A 10,527-nucleotide genomic window follows, 5' to 3' on the forward strand; every position below is an offset into this window, starting at 1 on the left:
CTTACCGTATCACACAACATTTTCCCATAAACTCTTCTTCTATTACAATATAGTTTCCTGATTTACAGACATTTGCAAAGAAGTTGATGGGAAATTTTTCATTAGCAGTACCAGGATTTGTAGCCATGTCGTGCTACGGCTCCATGAACGGTTCCCTCTTGGTCCTGTCAAGGTAGAGTTTCTTTTTATTTGAACAGCATTGTTACTTTGTGTGGTATGCAATTAAATCAATATAGAAAAGTTTGCAAACTTCTGTAAAATGCAATTTCTGTGATGTAATAGTAATTTAAGAACTTTCAAAACACAACAGAACTAACTTTTGCAGCACTGGTGCGACCAGTGCAGATTTGGTTGCACCCTTTCTGGGGCTTAAACAGAATAACCATATTTTCTTATGTACAGATATCTCATATTTGTACAATGAATATTGACAGTGACTGAAGATATGGTTGCAAAATATTTAACAACTTTCCTTGCAACAACCAGCTGCAAAAACAGGCCCATTGATTTGTACAGTATAACTTTGAAAGAAGACTGAAAAATGGATATTCTATGAAAAAAGATTGGAAAAACATTAGTAAAAAGCAGTGAAATTATCAATGACAGCTACACCACTTTATAATGTTGTATTAGCTCAACCAAACGCTTAAAAGATACTATTTTGAATACTTCCAATAACAAAACAAAAACATTTTAGAACAGAACACGAACAACATTTAACATTTTTTTACACACTGATATATTTATTTGTATGCAAAACTTAACGTCCCCGGGATTCCTGCCGGTGGGACATTCCCAGAAAACGTCCCTGGGGAGGCATCCAGAAGGCATCCTAATGCAATACCTGAGCCGCCTGAACCACCACATCTGACTCCTCTCAACGTGAAGGAGCAGCGGCTCAACACGGAGTCCATCACGGATGATCGAGCTTCTCAACCTATCTCTATGGGAGAGCCCAGACACCCTGTGTAGGAAACTCATTTTGGCCGCTTGTATCCGGGATCTTGTTCTTTTGGTCATGACTCATAGCTCATGATCATAGGTGAGGGCAGGAATATAGAGCTCCCTTTCCACAGTTCCATCACAGGAGACGCGGCATCGATCCACCTGTCGATCTCCTGTTTATTTTCATCATCTCACTCGGCTGCGAACCGCTCCAGTAAGAGTTGGAGATCTTGGCTTGAAGAAACCAACAGCACCACATCATCTGCAAAAAGCAGAGATGCGGTCCTGAGGCCACCTCAATGCCTCGGCTGCGCCTTGAAATTCTGTCCATAAAAATTACGAACAGAATCGGTGAGGGCAGCTTTGGCGGAGTCTAGCCCTCACTGGAAACAAATCCGACTTCCTGCCGGAAATGTGGACCAAACTCTAACATTGGTGATACAGGGACCAAACCGCTGTTATCAGTGGGTTCGGTACCCCTTACTCCCGAAGCAACCCACACAGAACTCCCCAAGAGACACGGTCAAATGCCTTCTCCAGGACCACAAAACACATGTGGACTGGTTGAGCAAACTACCATGCACCCTCGAGGATCCTGCTAAGGGTATAGAGCTGGTCTACTGTTCCAGGGTCACAATGAAAACTACACTGCTCTTAAATCTGAGATTTGACCTCCCGACGGACCCTCCTCTCCAGCACCCCTGAATAGAACTTGCCAGGGAGGCTGATAAATTTGATTCCTCTGTAGTTGAAAAACACTCTCCGGCCCTTCTTCTTAAAAAAGGGGAACACCACTGTTAGGTTCAAAGTGCTAACTGAATATCTGAATAAGAGAAAAGGATCAGCAGACAAAAAACAAGTGAGGCAGAATACTGATTTGGGGAAGAGATTGTGACTTTGTCTCGTAAGAAAAGAAACAAAAAGTGACGCACAAAGTGTTGCGTGCAGATATGGCTATATCAGCAAAACAGTTTAAGCAATATTCCGAGAGATAAAAAGAGAAAGTGACGTTCTTTAAGGAAGATCAGAAGGTTCATGACGCATCGTTTGACGTGTTGTTTTCATGATCTGTTCTGGTGGACGCTGAGATGTCAGCAGTATATTGTTTGACACAACCGTCATCTCGCCCCTGACCCAGCCATAATCCTTCTGTTCTGTTGTACAAGATAAGAATAAGCAAGGCAAAGCAGCAAGCATACTGAACAGTAACATTGGGAATAAGTACTCATTAGAGAACACATGATAACATATATATACAATTTTTCTAACCACCCCAGCCTGCCAATCCAGAGACACTGTCCCCAACGTCCACGTGATGCTGTGCGTTTCAGCCAGGACAGCCCCAGATTCAGAGCCTTAAAGAACTCCAGGAAGATCTCATCCACCCCAGGAGCCTTCCCACCAAGGAGCTTTTTAACCACCTCAGTGACTTCAACCCCAGAGATGGGAGAGCCCACCTCAAAGTGCCCAGGCTCTGCTTTCACAATGGAAGTCGATGGAATTGTGAAGGTCTTCGAAGTATTCTCTCCACTGACTTACGACGTCCAGAGTCAAGGTCAGCGGCATCCCATCTCCACTGTAGAGTATTAACGGTGCACTGCTTCGCTCTCCTGAAACATCAAATGGTGGACCAAAATTTCTTCGAAGCTCTCCGAAAGTCATTCTACTGAAACACCTCCTACACCCGGGTCTTTGCCTCAGCAACCGCCAAAGCCACGTTCCACTTGGCCAGCCGATACATGTCGGAGTCTCACAGGCCAAAATGGTCCGATAGGACTCCTTCTTCAGCTTGAAGGCATCCCTTACTCCCGGTGTCGACCAGTGGATTTGGGAGTTGCCGCCATGATAGGCACCAACCACCTTACGGCCACAGCTCCAGTTGGCCGCCTCAATGGACCATGGTTCACTCAGATTCAATGTTGCCTGCCTCCCTCGGATGCTCTGCCGGAGGTGGGAGTTGAAGCTCTTTCTGACAAGGGATTCTGCCAGACGTTCCAAGCAATCACCTCACAATACGTTAGGGTGTGCCAGATCGGACCGGCATCTTCCCTCACCATCAAAGCTATTACACCACAAGGTAGCGATCAGTTGACAGCTCCACCCCTCTTTTCACCCGAGTGTCCAAAACATGCGGCCGCAAATCCGATGACAGGACTACAAAGTCGATTATCAAACTGTGGCCAAGGCCAAACAGTCAGACTAAGAGCCACATTTTTACTTTGTTACCGCAAAGAGCCACATCATACACATGAGCACACATGAACATCACTCCATCCCTTCCTCTTACACACACACGCATGCACGCGTGCCCACACACACACACACACACACACACACACACACACACACACACACACACGCACACGCACACACTCCTCTGCTCAGCCAAATTTATTGAGACATTCTAAGTTTCTAAGTTTATTTGTATAGCCCTAAATCACAAACAGTCTCAAAGGGCTTCACATAGCCAAAATTGACAATTATTGTCAAAGCATCCCCTGATCTTAAGCTCGCAAAAGGGCAAGGAAAAACTCAAAAAAAACCCTGCCAGGGGAAAATGAGAAACCTTGAGAAGGGACCACAGATGGAAGGATCCCCCTTTCAGGATCACCAGGTTTTAATGGATGCAGAGAGGGCACAAGTAATACATAATATGAAAATCAATGAAAAAAAATGGATGATGTCGGAGGTGCCCTCGATTGTCCTGGCAGTGTCTTCAGGGAGGTTGAGCTGCAGTTTCTTCATCTTGAATTGGTCCCCGAGAATCCAGCTAGCCGCTATCAGCTTTTGAGCCACCTAGCCGGGGAGGGGGTGGGCAGAGAGAACAAAACAAACTCCGGCCAAATCGGCCACTACAAGTTAGTTAAAGGCCATCTCATAGAAATGTGTCTTTAAACGTGTCTTAAATGTTTCTACTGAGGTAGTAGTTCTAATATCCATCGGTAGGGCATTCCAAAGCTCTGGAGCCCGAATAGAGAATGCTCTAGACCCTGCAGACATTTTCTTGGCCCTCGGTGTAACTAAAAGACTAGCGTTTTGCGAACGAAGGTTACGAGACGGAACATAAGGAACGACTAGGTCGACGAGATATGAAGGCGCTAAGCCATGCAGTGATTTATAGGTTAGTAGAAGAACCTTGAAGTAACATCTTAAATGGACCGGGAGCCAATGTAATTTGGCTAATATTGGGGTAATGTGATCAAATTTTCTTGACCGTGAGAGCAGCCTCGCAGCGGCATTTTGCACTAACTGTAGACTTTTGATACTGGACTTAGGAAGACCAGAGAATAATACATTACAGTAGTCCAGGCGCGACGTGACGAACGCATGTATAATAGTTTCCGCATCCCTGGTAGAGAGGATAGGACGAATCTTAGCAATATTACGAAGGTGAAAAAACGCAATCCTGGTTATATTCTTAATGTGTTTTTGAAAGGAGAGCGTTTGGTCAAATATTACCCCGAGATTAGTTACCGTATCACTCTGAGTGATAGTACGGTTATCTATAGTTATAGTGGTTTCCTTAAATAAGTGTTGATAACGAGTAGGACCAATTATCAACATCTCAGTTTTATCTGGGTTAAGACGAAGGAAGTTGAGAGACATCCATTGCTTGATCTCCGCAAGGCACGCCTCGAGATTACAACAGTCCCGCGGATCTGTCATCGATAACGGCATATATAATTGGGTGTCATCCGCGTAGCATTGAAAGCTAATATTATATTTACGTATTATGTCCCCAAGCGGAATCATATAAATATTAAATAAAATCGGTCCGAGTACCGATCCCTGTGGGACACCACACGTAACATTATAGAGCTCAGAGGACGTATTGCCATGGACCACCCGGTGCGTCCTGTCTGATAGATAGGAATTGAACCAGCTTAGTGCTGACCCTGAGATAACAACACAACTTTTAAGACGCCCTAATAAAATATCGAAGTCTACAGTGTCAAAGGCAGCACTAAGATCGAGTAGTAACAATACAGACGACATATTTGAATCCATAGCTATGAGGAGATCATTAGTCACTTTAGCAAGTGGTGTCTCTGTGGAATGATTAGCTCTAAAACCAGACTGAAAAGAGTCATATCGATTATTAGCGACCATGTAATCAATAAGCTGCTGCGCTACTACTTTTTCAAGAAGTTTTGCTATGAATGGGAGGTTTGAAACTGGCCTATAATTACTGAGACAGTCCGGGTCAAGATTTGCTCGCTTAAGTAGCGGTTTAATAATAGCGGTTTTAAAGGCTGTTGGCACTATCCCAGAGGAAACAGACAGATTGATAATATTTATGACGGACGGTCCTAAAATTGCAAATAATTCTTTAAGTAGTTTGGCTGGAAGCGGGTCGAGTAAACATGTTGTTTGTTTAGCCGCACTAACCAATTTTGTAAGCATTTCAAGGGACACGCTTTTAAAATTTGAGAGGGTTATTGCATGATCCCCAGCGCTAGTAACCGGCGGAGCGATTGGAATGGTATTCTTGATCTCGTCCCTAATGGACTCAATCTTTTGAGCAAAACATTTCATAAACTCGTCAGCTGAGTGGAAGGAGCTATCGGGGGTCGGCTGGCGCAGAGTTAGCTTTGCCTCTGTATCAAATAGGTATTTAGGATTGTTTTTATTAAGATTAATGACTTGCGAAAAATAACGGGTTTTTGCTAAAATAAGCGCATCTTTATATTTCAGGAGGCTGTTCTTCCATGCCTGATGGAAAACCTCAAGTTTGGTTAAACGCCATCTGCGCTCATGCTTTCTACATAATTGTTTAAACGTACGTGTTTCATCTGTGAACCACGGAGTTGGCCATCAACGGCGAGTTTTAAGACGTAGCGGTGCCACAGAGTCGATGGCTTTTAATAATGTCGCATTGAATTCATTTGTAAGATTATCAATAGAGCCGCTGTATGCGGGAAACATGGCGGTTGCCGGCGACAGTAACTCAGATAGCGCAGTTGCAGTCATGGAGTTAAAATTACGGCTGCTATAATTCTGATTGCTCTCTTGTCTTTGACAAGGAACTAAAATTTCAAATTGTATTAAGAAATGATCAGACAGAACAGTAGTGTATGGCAGTACTGCTATATTTGAGGTTGCTAGTCCCCGGAATAATACCAGATCTAAGGTATTTCCATTCTTATGCGTTGCTGCCTGTACAGCTTGCGTAAAACCAAACGTATCGATTAAAGTTTGAAATGCCGAAGTCAGTGGTTCTGACGGTGAATTCATGTGGATGTTGAAATCACCCATGATAACTATATTATCTGCATTTGTCACTACATCAGCCACAAATTCTGAAAATTCATCCAGGAAGCCAGAGTAAGCCCCGGGTGGGCGGTAAATAACAACAAGATAGAATGACGGTAACGCAGTGGATCGCACAATGAGAACTTCAAATGTTTTAAATACGTGAATTGAGCGAGGCCTAAATCTAAGCTCAGAATTTGAGATGAGGGCGACACCCCCACCCTTTTTTCGAGGACGTGCCACATGCGAGCTCACAAAATTTGGAGGCGAGGCCTCGTTAAGTGGCAGCAGTTCATTAGGTTTTAACCAGGTCTCGCAAAGACCAAAAACGTTTAGATTATGTTCCGTGATAAGGTCATTGACGAGAACTGCTTTCGTATGAAGTGATCTAATATTCATAAAACCGAATTTAAGTGTAATCGGTTGATCAGGGTGCGTATCTATCGAAGGATTTTTAAACGGGATGCGAGTAAAATTGTGTTCTCTAGGCCTAATATCACCTCTCAAAAATTTATTAGGGCGGTGGGATGAAACGACCGTGGGAATTTGATGATGAATATTTGTTACACATGTGAAGTTATCTAAAACAGGCACCGTTTCATCAGCAAGACCGGTCGGGACGGAGTGATTGGATTTGTCTACTACCCCAGTAGAAAATGTGTTTATGTGTACTGCAGCACTATTTAAACTGTCGCGCTCTAGTCTACACGAGGAGCTATGTGTATGCTGAAAGTCTAGCCTAGCGCTAGTTAACTTTAACTTAACAGACTCCAAACCCATCCTCACAGGTGGTCTAATCACCTGTGCCCTGGCCTGCTCTAGAGTGACCTGTCATGAGTGGCTCAAACAGTAATCTATATTCCTAGAAAGAGTGAAGGCGCCTTCACGGTTAGGGTGAAGGCCGTCCTTCCTCAGCAGGTCGGGGCGGCCCCAGAAGGATGACCAGTTATCTATAAAATACAGTCCCTACTTTTTACAGAACCCAGCCATCCATCGATTAAGGGAGACTAATCTACTAAACCTCTCATCAGTGCCTCTCCCAGGCAGGGGGCCAGAGACAAATACTCGATGCCGACTCATCTTTCTGGCAAGATCACAAGTCCTCGCTATGTTTTTCTTTGTGATCTCTGATTGTCTCATCCTAACATCATTGGAGCCGACGTGTATCACTATGTCCGAGTAGCTAGTGTTGGTGGAACTACGCTGTTGACTAGGCCTATTGCGAGTCAGCTCCCTAAGATTAGCTTCTATGTCGGGTGCTCTGCCCCCAGGAATACACATTACCGTGGCTGGATTTTTAAGCGTAATGTTTCGGGTAATGGAGTCGCCTATGACCCATGTGCGAGGGCCAGGAGACCGAGATGACTTTGGACGGCTATGCGTCTTACCTGGCTCATCGCGATTAGCAAGCCGCTTGGGGCTAATGCTAACCGGGCTAGCGGTCTGACTACAGCCCGCATCTGTGTCCGCCGCAACTACTGTTATCGCACTATTCTGCTCTAACTGGCGGACACGTCCCTCTAGCAGAGACAACCTCTCTAAGAGAAGGGTGCAGTTGGTGCACGAAGCCGTACATACCTCTTGGTCCGCTGCCATACTTTGTGTCCGAAGAGCGACGATCTGTCAGAACAACCCGGAAGTCCGGAAGCGAGCTCAGACACCACGTGTAACCAGAAGCCAACATTATCATGTCACGCACCAACATGATCATAGAAATTGACTCCTACAGTATTAAGACCACAGACCAAAGACAACATTTTAGACAATGAACATTGTGTGCACTGTCTCACACACACAAACTCTCAGTTCAACAAAGTCCACAAACAAAAACATAATAATTTACAATAGTGTTTTTTCACTTACAATGTGTGGCGGGACAGACTATTCGTTTAAGTTTGTCGATTTTAGGATTTTCATGACAATAGTTTGACAATACTATAGGCACGTTTTGGAAATTAAGATTAAATTAAATACAGTTTTAATTTAATGTGACTGGTTACAAGACAACAAATATTTCCAATACTCTTAACCACAAACTTATGGTAGTGCGTGTATATAGTGCATGTAAGTTCACCTTGAGGTATTAAATTATTTGCTGCATTGCGATTAAAATAATTGTACACATAATTAGATAAAATCCTTGATTCAGGCCTTCATTTTTGTGAGAAGATGGGTAACCTCTGCAATGATCTAACCTAAACCCTAACCCATCCACTGCATTGATTGCCAATTTTAGCAGAAAGGTCTAACCGGACAGAATTTGACCTTTTTTGCTGTATGAACAGTGTTGCAGCATTAAAACCTGCACTCGCTCTGTGCAACCAGATTACATTTTTACCAGCGCATTACGAAAGGATTGGAGTATTAGTTAATGGACGAATGGTATCATATAAAAACACACGTTAGTTGTAACTTTTCAAAGCAAGACAGCATTCCTGCTACACGCATGCACACACTCACCCCCCACACACACTCACAGTCAAGATACCCACACACAAACATTTCAATATGGTTGGCTATTGCGAGACTTGGAACCGCCTCCCACCAGGTCGAATGCAATAAAAGGCTGCACAGGGGAAGCGGAACTTTCAAAGATCTTGGACGCTGAGAACTCCACTTTCCCTTGTTGAGCAACAAGTATTGCTGGCTCGGGTTGTGTTTTGGTCTCCTATCTCTTTCTGGTGCATGTCTTATTGTTACTTAATAGAATAACCCGAATAACCCAACTATAATGATATCAGCGACCATAATGGTCACACTTTCAAGCCCTGCGCAATGTGAACAAATTATGAGTTAAAAAGAAGTGCATTTTACACAGAGTAATAGGGCAAAAAGTAGGACTTTTGAGATACTCCGGCACGCATTATTTGATTTTACATTGATGGGGAACGTTTCTACTTACAAACGTTTCTACTTACAAACCCGATCGCTGAGCCAATTAAGTTTGTTAGTACCACTGTAATATGCTTATATGAAGGAAAAACAAACAAACAAGTGAAACACTGGTCAAAGAAACGTGTGTGTGTGTTTTGCAGAACATTCTTGGTGGCATCACGTGAAGGACAACTACCTGAGGTTTACTCCATGATTCACATTCGCAGAAACACTCCAGTAGCTGCCATCATCCTATTGGTTAGTTTACAATAAACTATATCCGAATCAATAAAGTATGACTATAACATATTTATAGCAATATACTACTTTATCTCAAATTTCTGTACATATGGACTGGAAGGCTATCTTTACTTTTTTCCAAGTTAGAAGAAATGGCCTGGATTGAGATTGGTTATGTGGTGCCCGAGGAAAAATTGAACACAGTATGTCGTAGCTGAAGTAACTCCTGTGCCTTTTCTTTTGATTCTTATTCAATGTTTCTTACAACAGAGAGATTAAGGGAGAATAAACTTACATCACAAAAATAGGAGTTGACATTCAGTTTCCAACTATCCTGGCGATGCATTTTTTTGTGTGATTTATTTGTTCATTTCGTCAAGTACATAATCAACACTTATTTCAACTCTATTTGACACTTTGTTTTACATGACTTGTCGAAAAGGTAGGCAGGTTGAAGCAATTTTGGAATGCGTCTCATAAGACACATTGTATTTTGTATTACCGTAATTTCCGGACTATAAATCGCGGTTTTTTTCATAGTTTGGGTGGGGGGGCGATTTATACTCAGGAGCGACTTATATATGTTTTTTTTCACAAATTTTTAATTGATCATTAAGACATCACTTACTTACAAGTATAGTTGACCACTTCCCATGTTATTTTTAGTATAGTTGATCACTTCACATGCTTTTATATCTTTATTTTGAACATATTCAAAACATAAAAAATAGAGAAAACATCAAATAAAGCAATTAAAACTTTAAAGCACCATATCCAAGTCCACTGTCTGCTGTATGTACACTTGCTCCATTTTTCCTCCTCTTATATTTTGTCACGTCTCGTCCCCAACTGCTCCACTATGTGTCTGTTGTCTTGGTTTCTGTCTGTGTGCTCGCCCCTCCCCTCCTGTGTGCCCATGATCAGTGTGATTATTCCCACCTGCCTCTCATTACCTGTCGTGTATATAAGTCCTGTCTGCCCCTCACTCCCTGTCGGATCATTGGTTGTGGTTGTTCGGTGTTGGATTTACGTTCTGTGTTCCTGTCATGAGGTCTTTTTGGTTCCGGATGTCGTCCGATCTTGCTGTCATCATGTCCTGATGTCGTCTGGTTTCACGTCCCGGTCAGTCATTCATGTTATTGTGGTTACGTCGTGTCAGTTTGCCTTTTTATGAGTTCACCAATAAACCCTGGTCCAAGCTGCACCTGGTCGAAC

At 43.1% G+C, this 10,527-nt stretch overlaps 1 long non-coding RNA gene across 1 annotated transcript; it reads right to left on the reverse strand.

Annotated features, from left to right (window-relative positions):
* Positions 1-3,347: 3,347 nt before the first annotated feature.
* Positions 3,348-9,480, reverse strand: LOC148377041 (uncharacterized). Its single transcript, XR_015857027.1, has 2 exons — positions 7,777-9,480; positions 3,348-3,779 (listed from the first exon to the last, which is right to left on the reverse strand). It is a non-coding gene; the product is annotated as an uncharacterized LOC148377041 (long non-coding RNA).
* Between the last annotated feature and the right edge of the window lie 1,047 nt (positions 9,481-10,527).

The sequence above is a fragment of the Syngnathus floridae genome, unplaced genomic scaffold (assembly GCF_059516105.1).
Source record: "Syngnathus floridae isolate MCC-2025c unplaced genomic scaffold, RoL_Sflo_1.0 HiC_scaffold_478, whole genome shotgun sequence".
Lineage (NCBI taxonomy): Eukaryota > Metazoa > Chordata > Actinopteri > Syngnathiformes > Syngnathidae > Syngnathus > Syngnathus floridae.